Here is a 19,872-nt window from a genome sequence, read left to right on the forward strand (position 1 = left end):
CGCGCCAAAGAAACCAGACAAGCTGCCCGCCTATGTATCTGCATTCAGCAACACCTAGATGCAAAAAGGTAGGACCTTCGACACAGGTCCGTTTTCTACGCTCACGGCGACAAAGTATGGGTCTGGATACCCGTACGCCGTCGTGGGCTCTCCGAAAAACTCCTATGGCGGTACTTTGGGCCGTACAGAGCGATCCGCCGCCTGAGCGACGTGAATTACGAGGTCGTTCCTGACAGTGGCAATAGCTCCAGTCGCCGCAAACACTTACCCGTAGTGGTACATGTGGTACGGATGAAGCCGCACCTGTCGAACTAACTGTAGCTTTTCTTGTTTTCTTTTGTGTGTGTGTGTGACTCTCTCCCGTTGTCCCGCTTAAATTGCGCATCGGGAAGATGCTTCCTTCGGAGGTACCGCGATGCCGCGCCAGTACTCCGATGAAGAAGAGGACAACGCGAGTACGCATGATCGGTTTTCTCAAGGAGCAGTGAAGAAGTCGCACTTGCGCTCGGTAATAAAAAGGCGACCTGCCGCTTTGACTCCTGAAGGGCGCTCTGCAACCCCTGCTTTTGACGTTACGACAATATCCTACAGGCACAGCCGTTGGATTAAACAAAATATCATGAGCCATCCTTCTAATCTGTTGAGGTAGATGACCAGCGAAGTTGTTAAGCACACCTCACATAGGTGACACAGAATTTTACACAAATGTACGAGCTCATTTACCGTGATTTTTATAAACATTCGTGTTGACGACGGGGCCGCGGCCCTGAGCAGCCCGAGGTAACTTGCCACGCGTGACGTTTCGATGGGACCGGCACCACGGGAGAGCCGAAGGAAAGTAGATACGCCAGCGCTTGGAACACTGACAAAGAGAGGGCTGTGTGAGCGTAGGCGGGGCTGATGCGGGTCAGCGTGTAGTATCTGTTCTTATCAGCTTTATATCTGATACGCTTTCTACTTGCACCCAAGATTTTAACTTATTTATGCAAGTTGGCGGAGCCCTTCAAGCCTGCTTCACCTCCGCCGCAGGTCGGCCCGGTATTGCACTATCTCCGGGATCGGCCCACGGTATTTGCACACGCAGTACGCAAATGCACGGAACCCTAGCTGTGAACAGCTTCGCCGTAAAACGGTGCGGCCTGCCGCGTGAGGCGGGCTGCAATGGGAGCGAACGCGACAGCCGTAGTACTTGCATTATCGGCCGCTTGGCTGGGCCGAACGGCACTAGCTATCGGGCATGGGACGCATTGGCGACGGCGTTCCAAGCGCGCTCCATGCATTTTCTATGCTGGCGCCCGACAACAGTCGCTGACTCTCAGCGCCGCGGCGGACCATACGGTTTGTCATGCACGCGGCAGGCCGCACCTTTTCTTTTTTTGTAAATCTGACGGCTCTTCTACATGTATCACTGTACGCACTGATCGAATGTGAGAACAATTGCAATAGGCCCCTGTTAGAGGATGTATAAATACAGGCGCTATAGGTCAATGCGTAGTATTCCGTTCTGTATGTTTAGTATGACAGCTGATCTCTGCAGCTGGCGTTTCGCGGTAAAACATCGCATGAAATGATTACAAACAAAAATAATTAACCCACACGACCGCTCTTTGCAGCGTGCGTTCATTGCTTTCTTGTTTCATTGTTCTAGAAACTAACTGAAAACCTTGACGAGCAGCGCAACAAACGCGGACAATGAAGACATAAATACTAAGGACAAACGCAAACTGCCAGCTGTATTCCATAAGTCATTACAGACGCTTATAAATGCTCGCCAGCACGTGCCACATACATTTCCACAGAGTATCGTCTTTGCCCTGAACGTGCAAAGTTTGATAGCCTTGGAACTATCAGTTCTCAAACGACTAAAACCAGTCAAATCGCACCTGTTGATTTTTGAAACCTGCGTTTGCACTATCTCGAAAAATAACCTAAGCAAAGGGAAACAGGCAAGTGTGGGCAGAAATCCTTCAACGGATCTCCTAAGTAAAATTGACCGACTGCAAGGAAACTTCCACAGAGAAATTCCCGAACGTAGTACAGACACTACGATGAATACATAGTTGCCAGGTTATGGAACGTTTCTTGTTAACGGCAAAAACGATACTCTGCGGAAGCTTGTGTGGTACGTGTCAATGTTGAGCATTTATAAGCGTTTGTAACTGCTTCTGGAATGTACTTGGAAGTCTGCGCTCGTCCTGTGTCATTGTGACTTCCTTGTTCATATTTTTGGCGCTGCTCGTCAAGGTTTTCAGATATAGACAAACTGGGCCATACAAAAGGTTTGTGTTATCGCGATAGCGTTCAGTATACCGTGTCGCAGAAAATCCATAGAGATGGGCCGCTCAAAAGCAAACCGGATCTTTTGAGCCACTCTTTTTAAAGATCGAGTCAGCCTTGGTTCAGTAGAAGTGAGTGGCGGTTATCTTGAAGAGAGGAAGTCGGTTTGCTCTCGCTCAGTGAGCCGTGCCGAACCTTTCCTTCAGAGCCGCCCCTTTGCTGAATTTCGGGGTTTCGTTTTCTTGCCGGCGAGTGGTGGTCAGAGTGGACCGACTCGCGCTCTTCGTACTCGACTGCTGCATGCGGTGTGCGCAGCAGTCCCTTTGATTTTGTGAGCCTTCTATAGTGGGGCATCTGATGCAACCGAGGGGAGAAGAAGCCTTAATTGGCAAAGGATGGAGCCGTTAGTGCCTGCTGCTGTTTGAACGATGTTTCTCGCATCTCGTCGATCGCGCATCGTACGCTGGTGCAACAACACTTCGAAGACGAAGACGTCTGTCTCATTAAAAACAACAGGTAAATGTACAGTTTACATCCTGGTCTTCATTCATGCAAATTAGTGTAGTCATGAAAATTTCCCTCACGTCATCCAATTCTGTGGATTTTCTAAGCGTGTTTTATTAGCACGTCAATAAAACAAGGCCACTGTTCTGAACAAAGCCGAAGGGTGGGTCTAAAAATTAATTTGCAGAAAACTAAAGTAATGTTTAACAGTCTCGGAAGAGAACAGCAGTTTACGATAGGTAGTGAGGCACTGGAAGTGGTAAGGGAATACATCTACTTAGGAAAGGTAGTGACTGCGGATCCGGATCATGCGACTGAAATAATCAGAAGAATTAGAATGGGCTGGGGCGCGTTTGGCAGGCATTCTCAGATTATGAACAGCAGGTTGCCATTATCCCTTAAGAGAAAAGTTTATAACAGCTGTGTCTTACCAGTACTCACCTACGGGGCAGAAACCTGGAGGCTTACGAAAAGGGTTCTACTTAAATTGAGGACGACGCAACGAGCTATGGAAAGAAGAATGATAGGTGTAACGTTAAGAGATAACAAAAGAGCTGATTGGGCGAGGGAACAAATGCGAGTTAATGATATCTTAGTTGAAATCAAGAAAAAGAAATGGGCATGGGCAGGACACGTAATGAGGAAGGAAGATAACCGATGGTCATTAAGAGTTACGGAATGGATTCCAAGGGAAGGGAAGCGTAGCAGATGGCGGCAGAAAGTTAGATGGGCGGATGAGATTAAGAAGCTTGCAGGGACAACATGGCCACAATTCGTACATGACCGGGGTAGTTGGAGAAGTATGGGAGAGGCCTTTGCCCTGCAGTGGGCGTAACCAGGCTGATGATGATGAAGATTAATGATCTGTTGTATTGTAATACGAATTCATTTTTTATCCGGTCACATGTTGACCCTCATCGCGCGTGCTCTAAAGAAAAGCGATAGGTACGCGCGGCAGGGAGGAGGGAAGCGGGAGTCAGCCGGCATAAGTATAAAAGAAAACGAGACAGGGCGAGGCGCCGCGTGGCATAACACAGGTTACTGATTTAGGTCAACCAATCGGCTGCTCAAATGAACAGGTTTATTTCAGGGAGATAAGCCACTCCGAGCGGCACAATGAAGTGAGCGGCTTTGCCCATATCTAATACGGCATCGGCGTCCGGCGTCGTTTCGGGAATAGTCACTCCGAACCACGCATACCCAACCACGAAGGCCCTGCATTTAGGGCAAATAAGTTACTGAACTAATTGCATTTCAGAGGGGAAAATTCGTCAGAAAAATTTTAAAGTACGACATATAACCTACAAACATGATAGCGTCGGATTGTAATTTATATATACGACAAAACATGTATACGAAAACATAAGTACTAAACATGTATACGAAAGCATATGAATATACGCAGAAATTCAAACACAAACCAATTTTAAGGCGCTAGCGTTTTGCAGCTGCCGTTTCAGATCTGTCTGACTACGAGCGGTGCTGCCCCTTCGGTTCCTTGCAGACCATAAAAAAAAAAATAACCACAAAGCTCGCCTTCATGCATAGCGTTGGCCGCCAGCGTCTCCCTGAAAACATTAGAGTTACATGAGCTACCGCTGCCGGGAAGCGTAAGAAGCACTCAGCGATATTTGAATGCTATCGCGTTCCACTCTTAAAGGCAAAGGTTAAGCTTTTGCCTATTTTTCTATTAACTAGCCCAGCATTACAGGCCGCTGCAGCTGTGTAAGCAAATGTGGGCACTACACTGCGTGATTTGCGTGACGTCTGCACAGCCGTTACCTTTATTCCCACAATTGGGAAAGTTACTGGTGGTCGTCGTTTGCTTGCTCGCGATCATAACATTCTCGCATAACCCAACTCGTTTTACTTCTGATAGGTGGCGGGTCAGTAATTGTTGCGGAGAGAAGCCCATGATTAAAATGTATTGTTACATTCTTCCGGTTTGTTGCACGCAACGCTTGCCTGTGCTCTCACATTGTGGGTGTTTTGGAGCATGCTACTGCTTGCTTTCATACTATTCAACTGGCATGTCTTGTTGTCGAGTAGATGCATCAGGATTCATGTGAGTACCAAGCGGGTTATTATTTGAAAAGCGCGGGGCGATATTCACATATGTGGCTAAGGCGTTGCGCTCCTGAACAAGAGGCCGCGCGTTCAGTTACAGCTGCAGAAACCACATTCCAATGGGAGAGGAACGTAAAAATGCTGGTGAACCATGCATCAGGTGGACATTAGGTTAGGTGCATGTTGGTCGAATTCATTTCCGACTCCCCAGCCAATTTCAACAAAGCATATTAAAAATTCTCTAATCTATCACTAAAAAAAAATCCAAACTGACTTAGAGCCAGACACTTGAACCCTATCTGTGCCTGGATGGCGGATGCTATTCTCAGCGAATATCAAAATAATATTGCCTACATATAGTGAAACAAAACAAAGACAGTGACTATTACCATGCTCTATATAATACAGCGTGCAACCTCTTTTTTTTGTTTATACGTAAACATAAGAAAAAAATATCATAATAGATTAATGAAAAAGCAAAAGGAAATTCTAAAGAAATGTGGCGAATAGTTAATTATGTTATAAAGTCAACAAAACAGTGCAATATACCCCACATAGCAAAGCATTAGGCGCTACTGACGCATACTTTGCCGAATATACAGAGTTTCTTGCATTGTTACCTCCTTCTCAAGTTACCGCATTTGTTTTCTCAGAAATAGCAGCAGCGGAAATCATATATAGTGTAAATCTTATGCCATCACATAAGGCCAGGGTTCACAATGGTTTAGCTGCAAGCTTACTCAAAAGCAACTTCGACATCTTGGGTCCAGTACTTGCAAATTTGTTGAATGAATCCCTCCTATCAGGTACATTTCTTGACCAGCTCAAAATCACACCAGTGGTATTAATATAAAAAACACATAAACCAAATGACTTAGCGAACCATTGTCCAATAACCGTTTTGTCAACTATTATTACGCTCTTCGAAAAACTCGTTGCAAAGCGCGTCACAAGCTACCTTGAAAACTACCGCATACTTTCAAGCGCACAATGCTGTTTTCGAACTGCTTACTCTGTTACAACTGCCGTAAGCTCCCTGACAGAAATTATAAAACAAGCACTTAACAAGAACTATTTCACACTCGGCATATTCTTATATATTAGACAAGCGGTAGATTCGGTAGACCACTGTATGAATTTACGAAAATTAAAGCAATATGGTTTTAGAGGACAACCACTTGACTAAGAAGGGTGTTGGTTTGGGCGAGTTGCTAGCAATCCATAACAAATTAATGAAAATAATAACATCTCTTTGTGCGCACACAACTATTTAGCATGGAAGCACCTCATTTCTTTCGCTGCTATTTAACAAATCGGAAGCAATTAGTAGTAGTTAGTGGCAAGGAATGTTCACTAAACACAGTGAAAAGGGGCATTCAATAAGGGCCCGTACTGAGGTTAATACTCCTCTTTCTCTTTATTAGAGATTATCCTAGATCACTCAGATATTCTAATTCTATCTTTTATACGCGGATGATACAGCTCCAATAATTGCACGTGTCACTACAGGAAGCAGGAGAAATCACTCAAAGTGTAATGCGGAATACCTTAGCATGGTTTAAAAGTAAAAAAAAAAAACTTGTTTTAAACTCCAGAAAGACGAAGTATGCAGTATTTGCTTTTAACTGAGGAATTACTCCTACTAAATTCAACTTATATGTCAGAAAAACATAAATCCAAGAAAATAGTAGCAATAAATATCTAGGAAGAAGTCACGAATTGTCACTGCATTGGGTTCCACATATTGAACAAGTAACTAAATAAGTAGTTGTTGGTCGTGATAAGAAGGTTTATTCGAGTATGCACCATCTAGCTCGCATGAATGTTGTCCTGAACCTATAAGGGGACGCAAACATTTCCATCCTCAAACATCGCGTCTCATTTTTTTCAGCAATTTTCGACATCTAATATATCATATACAATCTTGGGGTTTCAGCTACGCCTCGTACTTTGATCATTTAATCAAAATTCAGAAACATGTGCTGAAATTAATTGCATTTGTCACTAAGGACGCACCCTCTGCAATGCGTTTTGCACAGTTAGATCTAATGCCAATTATCCAAGCTCGGGACTATAACACTGTTACAGTAATCCACAGAATACTAACCACGAACAAATCAGATCTCTCGTCAATATTTCTCACGCTTACAATAAATAGTAGCCAGGCTGAGTATAAAAATTTAACTTACCGAAAAATCATAATGTATACGGTCAACGCTCCCTATCATTTGTCGGTGCGAAATTCTGGAATAACCAGCTTCATATTAAAACTTCCAAATACTATTCCGTCATTAAAATATCACTTTAAATATGCTTTATAAGAGAATCTGCTTTTGCTTCTTGCTTTGTATTTTAATTTATGCTGATATTATTGAAGCACAGCTACGGGCTATCAATCGGGCCCGCGACGCAGCAGAGAGGCTCGGCCTTTCTGTACCGACGTGGGATCGCCCGCTACGTGCTGGTGCGCGTTCCGAAGGACGAGAATAAAGTTTCGCCACACCATACTGTCACGTGGTAGTGACGTTAAAGAACACAGTAGCAATACTGTGACAGACAAAACTAGCTTTTATTGGACGAACCTGTGCCCACAAAGATAGGCTACACTTAAAGCACAACGATAGCAGCCAGCACAGTCGGCGATCGTCGAAAATCTGATCAGCGGGTCAAGCGCGTCGGCTTTTATAGATCAGTCATCGAATGTTCCAGAGTAACCGCTGGGACCCGCGTGTCTTCCACAAAGTTCTACACTATTCGCGTCGTGCATACATGCAATCAGATAACACAAGTTGCGGGGAAACACAGCGGATGGAACCATCGATAACATTCCAGAAACTTCTTTTACATGCAGGCGCGTCCTGCGCTGTGCGATAACATTTGTTACGTGGCGAGAAGTGGTCGCCCGATAATGATAAGGAAGTACGCGTGTCAACTCTGTACCTTTTACGGCACGGATCCAAAACTAACCACATAGGCTAAGGATCCAGATGATACTGTGAAGCCTATCATATTACACTATGCCTTAATAAAGATATATTTCTTTCTAACGAAATGTTTATGGACATAGCAGACGTTTCTAATCATTTATATTTTATTAATACTTGCATATTTCACGAATTTCATAGCAAATGATATTTTACAGCATTTAGGCCTTTTTACCGCCATCTTGAGATTTGAGGTAAAGTCACTTGATAATTTGAAAGTACCGCCATTCTTTGAACTCTGCCGCCTCCTCGCGACCTCCTCGCCTCCTCCTCGCCCCTTGCTCGTCGCCCCCGCGGAAAGCGGTCTTGCGCCAGTTTTTTGCGCGAAGATTGGTCTCCCTGCCGTTGCCCTTGGAAACACGCGGATCTTGTGTTTTCCTTGTGCCTTTCTTTTTCGTACGCGCCATCTTTCTCCTCTGCTTGGCTGGCTCGGCTTAGCGAACGTTGTACGCTGTGTTTCCCTCTGTCGGTGCCAGAGCTATATGCACTGCTGTTCCGCATATAACTGCAGCAAGAAGCCTGAAGATGGTTATCCAATTTTTATGGTACCCCAAGGAAAGCTTGATGGCTTGCCCGGGAAGCAGTGGCTGCATAACATTGACTGAAGGAACGAGACAAAGAATAATGTTGTTTGCGAGGTGAGGCGTCTTTCTTATTGCTCGTATCAAAACATCCCCTCATGCTGTATTTTTTTTTAAAATTCTTCCGGCCTTCTCACCAGAATTTTCGCTGCGGTAATTTGTATGTTGCATAAAAATTTATATTAAGCATAAAAGTACGCCTAATACTCTGATGAGACTCCATCACCTCGCACGTCACCAACTGTCGTTATTCAGTCAGAAATGAAGCACTATAGTTTGTTTTGAGCTGTGAAGAATTCTGCGTTATGACACAACCTCTCGATCGCACTTTTCGTTATTGTTAGGATACGTTGCCTGTTTTACTGAAAATGGAAAGCGCGGCTTGTAGAGCAGCTATTATTGTTACCTTACGTCAATGTGTGCGTCAGTCAAACAATGAATGTAGGCTCCGAAAACATTAGCGGCAAGTATACATGTGGTATACTTGCCGGTGATGAGGACTAGCTAGTCCACATCACGATATTTAAGTTTTTAGGCGAAAGGCTTTAGATCTCTGTTTCAAGGGTGCGTGGAGAACAGAAAATATCATGCGACCCAATAAGGCCTGAAACGACCTAAAGCATAACCTGCCGTGCATAATAGATGAATGATTAGCCAAGTTATTGAATGATTCATTATTGATTGGATTAGGGTGGGTTAGGGGAGGATTAAGGTTGATTAGCGTGGATTAAGGCGTATTAAGGAGGAATAAAGTGGATGAAGGAAGATTAGGGTAAATTACTGTAGAATAAAAGGGATTAAGGAGGATTAGGGTGTATAAGGGAGGACGAAGGTGCATGAACAATAATAATGCGAATTAAAAAGAATTAGGGTGTATTAAGGTGCATGAAAGAGGATTATGGTCGATTAGGGTGGATTAAGAAAGATTAGGGTGGATTAAGATGGATTACGGTTGATGGAGTGATAAGACCCATAAAGGTGTAATAAGGAGGATTAAGGTGAAATCGGGTGGATGAAGGTTGATGGAGGTTGATTAGGGTGAGTTACGTAGTCTGTACAAGGCTTTCGCATAAGCGTCTCTTAGGCGGTACCTAAGTTAACATTCTATTTTAGGAATTTGCTTTGAACTGCACTTCCACGCACACGTGAGTGGGCGACGATTATTATTTGGTTTTCTCACGGATACAGGCAATGTGCAAGGGATGTTCACCTGATTGCGCATGCTTGCTGTTGATTTCGACATCAAGGCGGAGGATGGGAACCTTCGCTTTAAAGCGATGGAATGTTTTAAGACCACCTTTCTGCGGTTTTTTCTGTGCGGAAACTTTTTCCATTGATTTAACAATAGCCGAAATCACTGAGTCAATGCGCTTTGATCACGAAGATTGAGCAATCAATCATGATTGTGCTCATGATGCGGTAATTCAAGGAATATCCTTCTGGCAATAATGTTTAGCACTACAACGTATTTCGTCCTAATCCACCTTTATCCGCCGTCATCGACTTTAATCCTCCTTAATCCACCCTAGCCTACCTTCATCGACCTTAATCCACGTTAATTATCTTCAACCCAACTTATTCTTCCTTAATACACCTTAATCAATCTTATTACAATCAGTAATCAATTTTAATTAACTCTGCTAATCAGTAATCATCGCTTATACATGGCTGGACATGCTTTTGTTCGCTTCCGGCATTCCTTGGGTCACGTGATATTTTCTACCCTTAACAACGTGACCTTGAAACAGAGGTCTGAGGCTTTCGCGTAATGAGCCACCGGCAGATGGATGTGCCACAAGCAATACTAGTTCAGTTCAGTTCTCATCACCGGGCAGAAAAATTGTCTGCAGTATTGAACTCGCCTCAAAGCTGCTTTTACATCAGTATACCCCATTTATACGGCTTCAGGAAAAAATCAACTTTCCTATAAACGTTGCCTGCGGCATGATCGATGCGGTTATCAGCATTTCTCAAAATTTTCCCCACCACTGGGTCGTGAAACTGGCCCAAAATAACGCGCCTCCATAGAATGCCGCGGCACATCCGCGGGAGCCGAAGAGAAAAGGCGAGGAGAATAGAGGAGGAAGGCGCCGCGGGGAGGAGAGTGTCGGTAATTTCCAATTATCAAGAGGCTTTAAGCGCAGGGTGGTCGCAATGAGGCCAGTGGCGTCCCGGAAACAATACATCTCTGCTGCCAGCTGTAGCGGCAGCACGTGGGACGCCCTGAACTCATGCACCAGCTGCTGCTGAAGCAGCGAAACAAATTCACTTACTGCAGCTGCAGGTTATGCAATGTAAATGTTTGTTTCGCAATGTTTGCAATGTTTATAGTTTAAACAAGGTTACTCTTGAGGGCAGTTTAACATGTTAAAAACGTGTTAAAAGGTAGCAAATGCTACCAAGCCGCCTCTGTAATTCTATTTGTAAGCCGCCTCTGTAAGGTAATTGCAGCCCCAAACCGTTGAAGAAATGAACACTAAATTCGGATACATAAGCAAAAAGACACCACAGAATTATAAAATGGTACACTGATAGTTTTTTCTACATGGTAGCTTGTATGCTACAGAAGCTGCTGTTCAAACGGTATTAATAGTCGAACAGAGTTTGTAGTTAAAACTTTGTAGTTAAATAAGAGAAAAACATAATTTCTGTTTAGAGGGCTTAACAGACAGGGCTTTGTTACTTTAACCCATTAGGGACCGGTTTCTTTTTTTTCTTCCTATTTTGAAATAAATCTGATATATTAACTTACCTCTGTACTAATAATTCACATGCAAAAATTATTACTCTTGCCTAATTAGTTTTTGAAATATAGCCCGTGACCATATGGTCACACTGGGCCCTTACGCTACAGCAAAATACGCGAATTGAAAAACACTTATTTCAAGCCATGAAACATCACAAAAACATACATTGCGAATAGTCGAGCACTTATTTAGTGTGATATGCTTTAAATCATGGAATACACATGCCGTGGTCATACCTTGTGCATTTTGTTGCATTGCGCTGTTGCAATTATCTCATGCACACCTCCACCTCTTGGCAGTAGGTATTGGTGCAACAGAGTGGGCGACTTGGTCGTACCGTGTACCAGTCAGGACATCACCAGTCTTTGGGATTCAGCGTTTACCAGGTCCTCTATTCTTATTGTCCCCATCGCATCAGGTAGCTTTGTGCAATTTGCCTGCGGAATTCCACCTGCATGACGTTGCACCCTGTGCTACGAATTAGCGCCCAAGAGTTGCTGATAGATACATCACAAAGTCAAGTGAAAATCGGCCACCACCACTTTTTGCCACGGATTACAATCCTATGGGCGCCTATATGTGCATCCATCTGGTCCGTACCTCCCATAAAACTTGTACTGAGCAAGAGTGTTTTTTTGCGGGCCACCTTGATTTGCTTCTTCTGAACACGAGAGTACCTGTCTGCAGATGACATTGGCTCTACGCCATGAATGGTGCTTACGATCGTTACTACAGAATTGTCCATCCAGCGGACAACAATTATCCCATTGTCGCTCAGCACGGGCTCTTTGTGCCCGCGAGGTTGGCGCTTGACGAATTGTGGTCGAGCGATTGGGCACTCTTTGGGAACAGGTTCTGCTTCACTGTGCCCGTGCCTTCGTAGCCCTGTGCCTTGAAATGCCTGAGTAGCGGCATGCCTGTGAATAAAGTATCAAAAGAGAAAGAGAAAGGAAGGTCTTGCGTCTCTGCTGCGAGTTCATCCACCATTTGAAGAAGTGGCGTCGCTGCTTTTCTAAAGTCATTTTCATATTTTTCAGATGTTCCGGGATCCCCTGCTTGCCTTGATACACTTTGAAATTTACAAGGTATCCGTTCTTGGCATTTAGGCACCGTACTTTATACCCGAAGCGGACAGGCTTTCAGCGTCTAAACTGTTTACAGCCATGACGACCATAATACTCAATCATACTTTCGTCATAGCTCAGGTGACGCACAGGTTGAAAGTGCTCCAGAAACCTTGCTTTCAATAGTGCCATCAATGGACGCAACTTTGCCAACATGTCACTAAGCGTTACGCTTGCATTTCGCACAGTGCAGGAATCGCATTATCTGTACGAAGCGATTTCTTCCCATAACATGGTAGGCCATCGTGTTGCGCATATCCAAGCCGCTGTCCTAATGTCACTTTTTCCCTGCCAAGCGGTTTTAGCCGGACAAAAAGAGCACTCCAAGAAAACCTAATTCTTCTTTGGTAACCTCCGGATCGGGCATATTGAAAAATAACGCATACTTTCTTGTTTGTTCGACTAGTAGCTCTACGACGGCTTCGTCAAAAAATATTTCGAACAACTCAACAGGTGAGAAGTTCCTGTAAGCAGCAAAGTTTGGGTAGGGAAATATGCCAAGGCTTTTCTTGAGATCACCGTTCGTCCACTTAGAAGCAGTGGATAATTTCGCAGGAATGGCCGCATTAACCACAAAGAAGAAACCTCTCAAGTTCCGTCACCTAGCCCGCCGGGGTCGTCATCGTCCAAGTCGGATCCACCAATGCAATTTGTGCATTGGTCACATTTTGATCACAACGTCAGAGAAAACAGTTTCAGCGCCGGCTCATAGCTGTCGCCCGATTAGATTGTCAATGAGCCCGCCTGAGTCTTCATCAGCCGACTCTTCATCCGGATAGGTGCTAGCCTCTCGCGGGTCGATATATATCACTGACACGTCGTCATCGTCTTCTTCGAGTATCTTCGCTATTTATTCCAACATCAACTTATTCAGACAATAAAATAAGAAATAACTACTGCGGGAACATGCCAGCAGCCGTGCAAGAGATGAGAATGCAGTTTAAAAAAAAATAGAAAGTTAGGTAGCCTAAAGGCCCAGCGTGACCATATGGCAACGCCCAAGATAACACGCTCGTTCATGGATAAATCAAACATTAATCTTTCACAAATGATCGTAGAAGGTCACATATTCAAAGAGAAATATGGAGTTAAGGATATCCGACTATTGCTCAAACAAGTAGTGGAAAAAAAAATCATTACGCCTTGGAGTGATACATGACGACGCTACTCGTGCAGCAATACTTATTCCCGCCCTTGCGAGGGGCTCCCACAAAACGACTGACACCTACTGCTACTTGGTATCCATGAAGGGAACCATAATCTGTATAACGGCATGTCAAAGGCGATTTTGGTGCCGTTTTGCTAATCTTAATTGCAATCCACTGTGCAGACTAACGTGACCATATGGTCACGCTGGTTTTTAATGGGTTAAGTGATCCGGGAGTATTGCAATAGCTGCTAAAGTGCCTTACGTGCAGTACGACTCGTGCCCGGCTGGGGACCCACAGACACGTGCGAAGCTGCTGCCGGGGGAGGGGGTACATCAACAGCACGGGTCGCCTCATCGGAGTTCTCCTACTGGAAAAATAAAGTACAGTAGACGTAGTGTGATTATTGGTTAAGTTCTATCAACTGTTTGCAAAGTCTGTTTCACTTATACCTATTCAATTTCTACAGAAAGCTCTTAATACAGCATGTGACCAACTAGTGACTTAATGCTTTGACCATTAGTTACTAATGTTTTACGGAGTAGCGGGCCAGTGAATCAATCACAAGGTGTTTCTTAACAGCATTGGTTTCACATGTGATTAGTGCTAATGGAATGGGATTTTCATTTCTGCAAAGTACGGATCACAGGTGGTGTCATGTGCATTTAATAGCAAGAAAACAGACAAAAGTACACAACAGCAAAATATTCAGCACTGAATGGTGTAGGTGCCTCAAATCGGTACAAATAGGAACAAAAAAATGGCAGTGGCTTAGCTCGGCTATGCCAGGGTACACGTAGCGAAAGCTAAGGCATAGCATGTTTAGCCTTGGTTAATCTTGATTGCAAGTCCAGGTTAGTCTGGTTGTCTAGCTATGTTGTGGCGTTTATCCAGTCGTTCGGCGCGCTGTTCTTCTGTTTCCTGTGCGATTCGTTTCCACTTCTTATCGTTCCGATGTCGATTACAGGCCTCCTCCTGCTTCTCAGAATTGCCGCCGTCCATACTGCCGCCTCAACTGTGGTTGCGGTGCCCGCGAGCTCTCCTTTTCAATCCTACGACATGTTATCAGGCATGTGACGCAGCTGGCGAAGCGAGCGGAGGCGAGCGCAACGACGAGGAACGCGATATGACGTCATACCAACCGGCGGCGGAGGAAAGGCGCGGCGCTGCGCAGCGGCGGAACACCTGTGGCTCGGTGTTACTAGTGGCGCATGCACTGTAGTGACTAGAGAGAGAGAAATATCCGTGGCGAGGCGCGCGTTGTGACGTCATGTGCCTCCTCGGAGTACTGCCACGGCGAAATCGCATTTTCTCGGCCAGTAAAGCTTTCGCTTCAAGAATGCTGCACACCTCGACGTCGTCATCAAAAAATTCACCGGAGCGTACGCTTGGCCTGTCCTTCCGAAAACTTGAGGGGCCCAGCCCTCCACCCCGCCCAGCTTTTCACTTTCCGTTTTCCTGCAAATGCATGAACACCGTTAGATGATACGTTCCGCAGTAGGTTGCGAGCCGCAGGCTGACCTCTTCTGTGCCCCCACCTGTGCCGCTATCTTTTCACAATTGCAGCACAGCCGCGCCTAATACAGGCGCCAGCACCGAGCTGTTTTAACAGCTGGCCCTAGCGGGTTGAGCGCGGCGGCTACTTTGACCAAAGAGCTTTTCTTTAGCTGCAATCATACTTGGCGAGAGGCTTGGGGCGCCTTTGGTGAAGTACGGGTGCTGCCCCATGGGCGTCTTGCGCTGGAGTTTGAGGTATAGTAGCGGCGCCTGGTGGCGGCGCGCGAAACGTTATCTGGGTAGTACCAGCTTGGGTAGTATTGAGCCCTGGCTGTGGCGAAGAACGTTTCTAGCCCGAGTTTTGCGTCGATTCGCGCTTTTTTCTTCCCTGTTGCGAGTGCAAAAAAGCTCGTCACTTCTCACAGACCACGCCGACCAGACTGCATGCTCGCCGCAGCCTATAGTTTAACGAAAACGGACTCTCCGTGAGACGTAATGCGGGAAGCAAAAGGAATTGGCGACGCCGATCTGGAGCGAGAGACCTAGCTCAGCCTTGAAAAAGCGTCACCGTCGTTACTTCTGCGCCGTGGGCAGCCTTGAAGAAGAAGGCCTGAATCCCAACATCAGATTCTACGGTTTTCCTTCAAGGCCTCGCGAAGCGGAACGTCGGGCGCGCTGGATAGCTACAGTTCGTCGCGCTGGGTTAGCGATACTTCACGCCATGCTGACTGCTTCGCCTGTCTTGAAGCTTGCTTGATTATCTGCGTTCTAAAATTCGACCTTTTGCACCTACAGTCCCGACGGCAGACTGACATAGCAGCAGGCATGGCTAGTGATCCACGATTCGAGTCCCGGCTACAGCGACAATTAACAATTCGACTGTTGCGAAGTGTTGAAGTGACCAGGTGTGTGCAAATGACCGCAAATGGTTGGGCTGATTCGGTGAGAATTCACTACGCCACTACGAGCAGCACAGGTTATAGAGAGTTAAATGTGCTCATGCGTGCTGGCTTGAGTCATGCATCATACATGACCTCAAGCCAGCACGTTGAGGAAGCACAGCAAGGTAGTATTGATTGCAGCAAATCGATGTTCGAGCGCTGTCATTAAAAACTACATCAAGCGAGCAGTGCACGAGCTCGCGCTGCAGCGCGATTCGCACGTACGTTACTGCGAGCACATATGCATTGCATCAGTTATTTGTCAGTTGCTAAAGGGACAGATGGCAGCTACTACAGTGCAAGCATAACTACTTGTATAGTGGCATGCAGTCAACAGATTGCAGGAGGCCCGCCGTTTCGCGGTATGTCGAAAGACCGCCGCCGTCGCGGCTCGTATACGATCGTGCGCTCGAGCAGTTCCGTACACATGATATCTGCTTATTGCTGCTGTGAATTCATTTATAGCAACCATTTACTCGCGTTTGTGCGCCTGAATCTAGCAGCGTGCGAACCTTACCTGAAGTTCAACTTCGTACGCGACTCACTTCACTTGCGATTGACACCGCGCTAAAATTTCGCCGCTTATTTCTTGAACGGCGTAGGCGTATTCGGCGTTGCATAATTTGTTGCCTTTACGCAACGTGCCACCCCTGCGAAAAATCTTCGGCGCCCGATATTCGCTGCAAGCTGTGGTACAACAAAACCGAAAGTGGCGGGTCCATAATGTAAACATGCTTTCCGAGCCATACAACCGCGCTTGGTACTACCAAGTTCACGACAGAGGGCGCTTTTTAACCCCATTTTCGCAGCGCCACCTGGGCAATGCAAGAGCCCCATAAACTCCGTCAGCATGGTGGCCTGCGCGGGCGACACGCCGGGTTCTTTCACTAGGGCCACCATTTCTTTCTTTTCTCGATAAAAATTATTGCCCCACCGCAGCGAATTAATACCAACAAATCATTCCACTTCACATATCACCATGTCGTTAAAACATAACGGTTACACTTTTTTATCACGCGATCACCGCAGGTGTTCAGATTCTACTTTTCTGGCATTCAGCACAAGAGAGAATGATGTTTGCTTATCGAGCATTAGGTAACGGGAAAAAGTTAACGGGAAACCGAGGTAACCGAAGTAACGGGGAAAAAGGTAACGGGAAAAAGTAACGGGGTATATTCATATGCCTGGCGGCATATGAACGTGCCGTTTTAATGTTTCTTTGCTCCTGTAATATTCAGCCTGTTTGAAAAGCTAGCGCTAAAACATTCCCTAGAAGGCGCCTTACAATTACTAATCTATAATCAAAGCTTCCGCAGAGCCTGGTAAGGGAACGCTTTAACAGCGTCGCTGTAAACTGCGTTATACCAGTGGGTACCCAAAAGTAACCTGCCCTATATTTAAAAACACTATGTATTTTTAAATCATTTTTGACATAACAACGTTATAACCTTGAAGGTGCTCTCAAATAGACAGCACATTTTTCCAATCTGCGATTTCATTCTTCGAAATACTTTTCAAACTCGTCTGCTTTGATAGCCTAAGAGCTCCTCTCTCGTTTTTTTCCCTCACCTGTTCTACTTCGTGAAATTGCAGACCTTTAATGTCATTCTTTATCTGCGGAAACAAATATGAGTTGCATATGGAGCAAGGTCAGGTGCCCGCGCCCCTTTGTCACCTGACCTGGCTCTGTGCGACGTTTTTTGTTTCCTCGGATAAAGAATTACATTAAAGGACTGCGATTTCAAAACGCATAAGAGGTGAGGGATAAGACGAGAGAGGAACTATAAGGCCTTCATAAGAGACGAGCTGAAAAAGTGTTTCGAAGAATGGAATCGCAGATTGGACAAATGTGCCAAGTCTAATTCAGAGCACCTTCAAGCTTATACCGTTGTTATGTAAAAAATATTTAAAAAATACATAGTTTTCTCAGATATAATTCCGGTTACTTTGGGTGTCCCCTCGTACATGTACCGCAGAAAAGAAAACGTTTACTGTGGCAGGTGTTCCGCAAGGGCTGACCATCTGTGAGGTATGATGAAAAGCTGAAGGCAAGGTTCGCAGCCTGGCAGAGACTAAAAAGTCGTAGTTTTGCCCGAAAGGCGAAACACCTACTGCGATAGCAAATTACAATACGGTTGTACGAAGCGCGATAAAGAAAGACGTAAACGAACCAAGTAAAGCTTATTAAAATACAAGACGTTTCGGATTCTCTACGGAAGCCATGTTCACAATGGCGCGAAAAAGGTTGATGTGCCTGCTTAAATATGTATTAGCATGCGGCGCATGCACCGCACCTAAGACGGGGGAGGCTTCCTTCGTTTCGATTGAGCGGGTGTTCTGTTGATTGTAACTCGAGAGACTCCAGATACAGATTTGACTTCCAGTCTCTTTCCTGACCCATTAGACTAGATTTCATCTAGTCAATATTGTGCGTAGTCGTTGCGGCGTGCTCTGCCAAGGCATTTGAGGTCACTGTTATCTTATCCGCACAGTTTTGATGTTGGCGCGGCCACTGTTTGAAGTTGGCATTCTCCCCTACGTAGACGGAATCGCAGTCCACACTAGGGATCTTGGAAATAACGCCAGGAAAGGCTTTCTTCGGCGGCATGTCCTTCCCACTAATAAGTGCGTGCCTAAGTTTGCGCACAGGAACGTGAGCCACCTCAACTTCATATTCACGCTGCATGCGTGATAAGGTCTCGCTTTTCCCGGGTACGTAAGGAATAGAAGCGCGCTTCTTCGGACAGGCACTGCCAGCTTGAAAAGGGTTGAACAAACGGTGTTCTGCAGCATTCATGAACACAGGTGGTTAACCGCTCGTCGAGAGATCTTTCCGGATTGACTGCTTGTCGGAATTTTGGTCTTCAGGTTCCGGGCAAACGCGGCTCACACGGACCAACACGGAGGCAACTATTTACCTCTTGTGAGTGTCAGGGTGCACAGACAAGACATTCAGGTACCGGTCATTGTGTCTACTCTTTCAGAAAACGTTGAAAGAAAGCGTGCCATTGCTTCTTTTCCCCAATACATCCACGAAAGGCAGTTCCAGGTATGTCTGCATGTAAACCGTGAACTGAATGGAATCCGCTTGATTGTTTAGATGCGTGTTGAAACCTTCCAAACCACAGCGCTTGATTACGCAAAAACAATCGTCAACGTTGCGTACAAAAATTCTTTGTGATCGACTTATAGAAGCGAGCGCGCGACTTTCCAGCCATTCCATTGTCAGATTCGCAGTGGTCACCGAGACAGATGCACCCATTTGTGTGCCGCGGATGCGTTTTGCATGGTCGGTGTACGTCTTTATTCGTCATGTCGCATCCCGACCAGACGGGCGTCCGTCGAACTCTCGATTACACGGTTATACGAGGTCGGGATAGTAGTTTTCTCGGCCGTATAAACTTCGAAATATTCGCCTAATAATTGAAATAACCAGCATGGTGTCAACGCGCCCAGGCAAACATGAACACATCACACACGATGACCACGGACACTCGCTGCCGAAACGCTGCCGCGAGCAAGCGCGGCAGCAGCAGCGAGCGAAACGACCTTCGGGCTGTTCGTCGCTTCAACGCAAACATCGGCGCAAAAACAGCAGGCACATAGATATGAGCCATCAGCAGACGGCGCGTGCCAGCGCACCGCCGCTGAAGATACGCAGCTGCTGGCGGAGTAGAAGTCGGCCCCCTTCCCTCCCGCTCTGCGTCCACACTTTCCTCCTCAGGGACCCGGCGGCGCATTTACATTCGCTCGCCTGTGCAGCCGGTCGACTGCAGTGCCGCCCCCGCGGCACCAAAGGGAACTATGTATCTAGGTAACTTTTCGCCCTAGGGGAGCCTAGGTCCCTAGTTGTCGTGCCAAAAACGCGCCTAGCTCCTGAAACGCCCTAGTCCCCATGCGCGCGCGCGCGAGGCCCATAGAAGTATGCGCTAGCGCAGGGTTTGTGCCAACTCGCCGTAGCGACAGCATAAAGTTAGTCTTTATTCTATGGCGACAGGGTGC

The 19,872-nt window shown here is 46.0% G+C and overlaps 1 pseudogene; it reads left to right on the forward strand.

Annotated features, from left to right (window-relative positions):
• The first annotated feature begins 900 nt into the window (after nucleotides 1-900).
• Nucleotides 901-1,072, forward strand: LOC126532576 (U2 spliceosomal RNA; annotated as a pseudogene).
• The last annotated feature ends 18,800 nt before the right edge of the window (nucleotides 1,073-19,872 follow it).

The sequence above is a fragment of the Dermacentor andersoni genome, chromosome 4 (genome assembly GCF_023375885.2).
Source record: "Dermacentor andersoni chromosome 4, qqDerAnde1_hic_scaffold, whole genome shotgun sequence".
Taxonomy (NCBI): Eukaryota; Metazoa; Arthropoda; class Arachnida; order Ixodida; family Ixodidae; genus Dermacentor; species Dermacentor andersoni.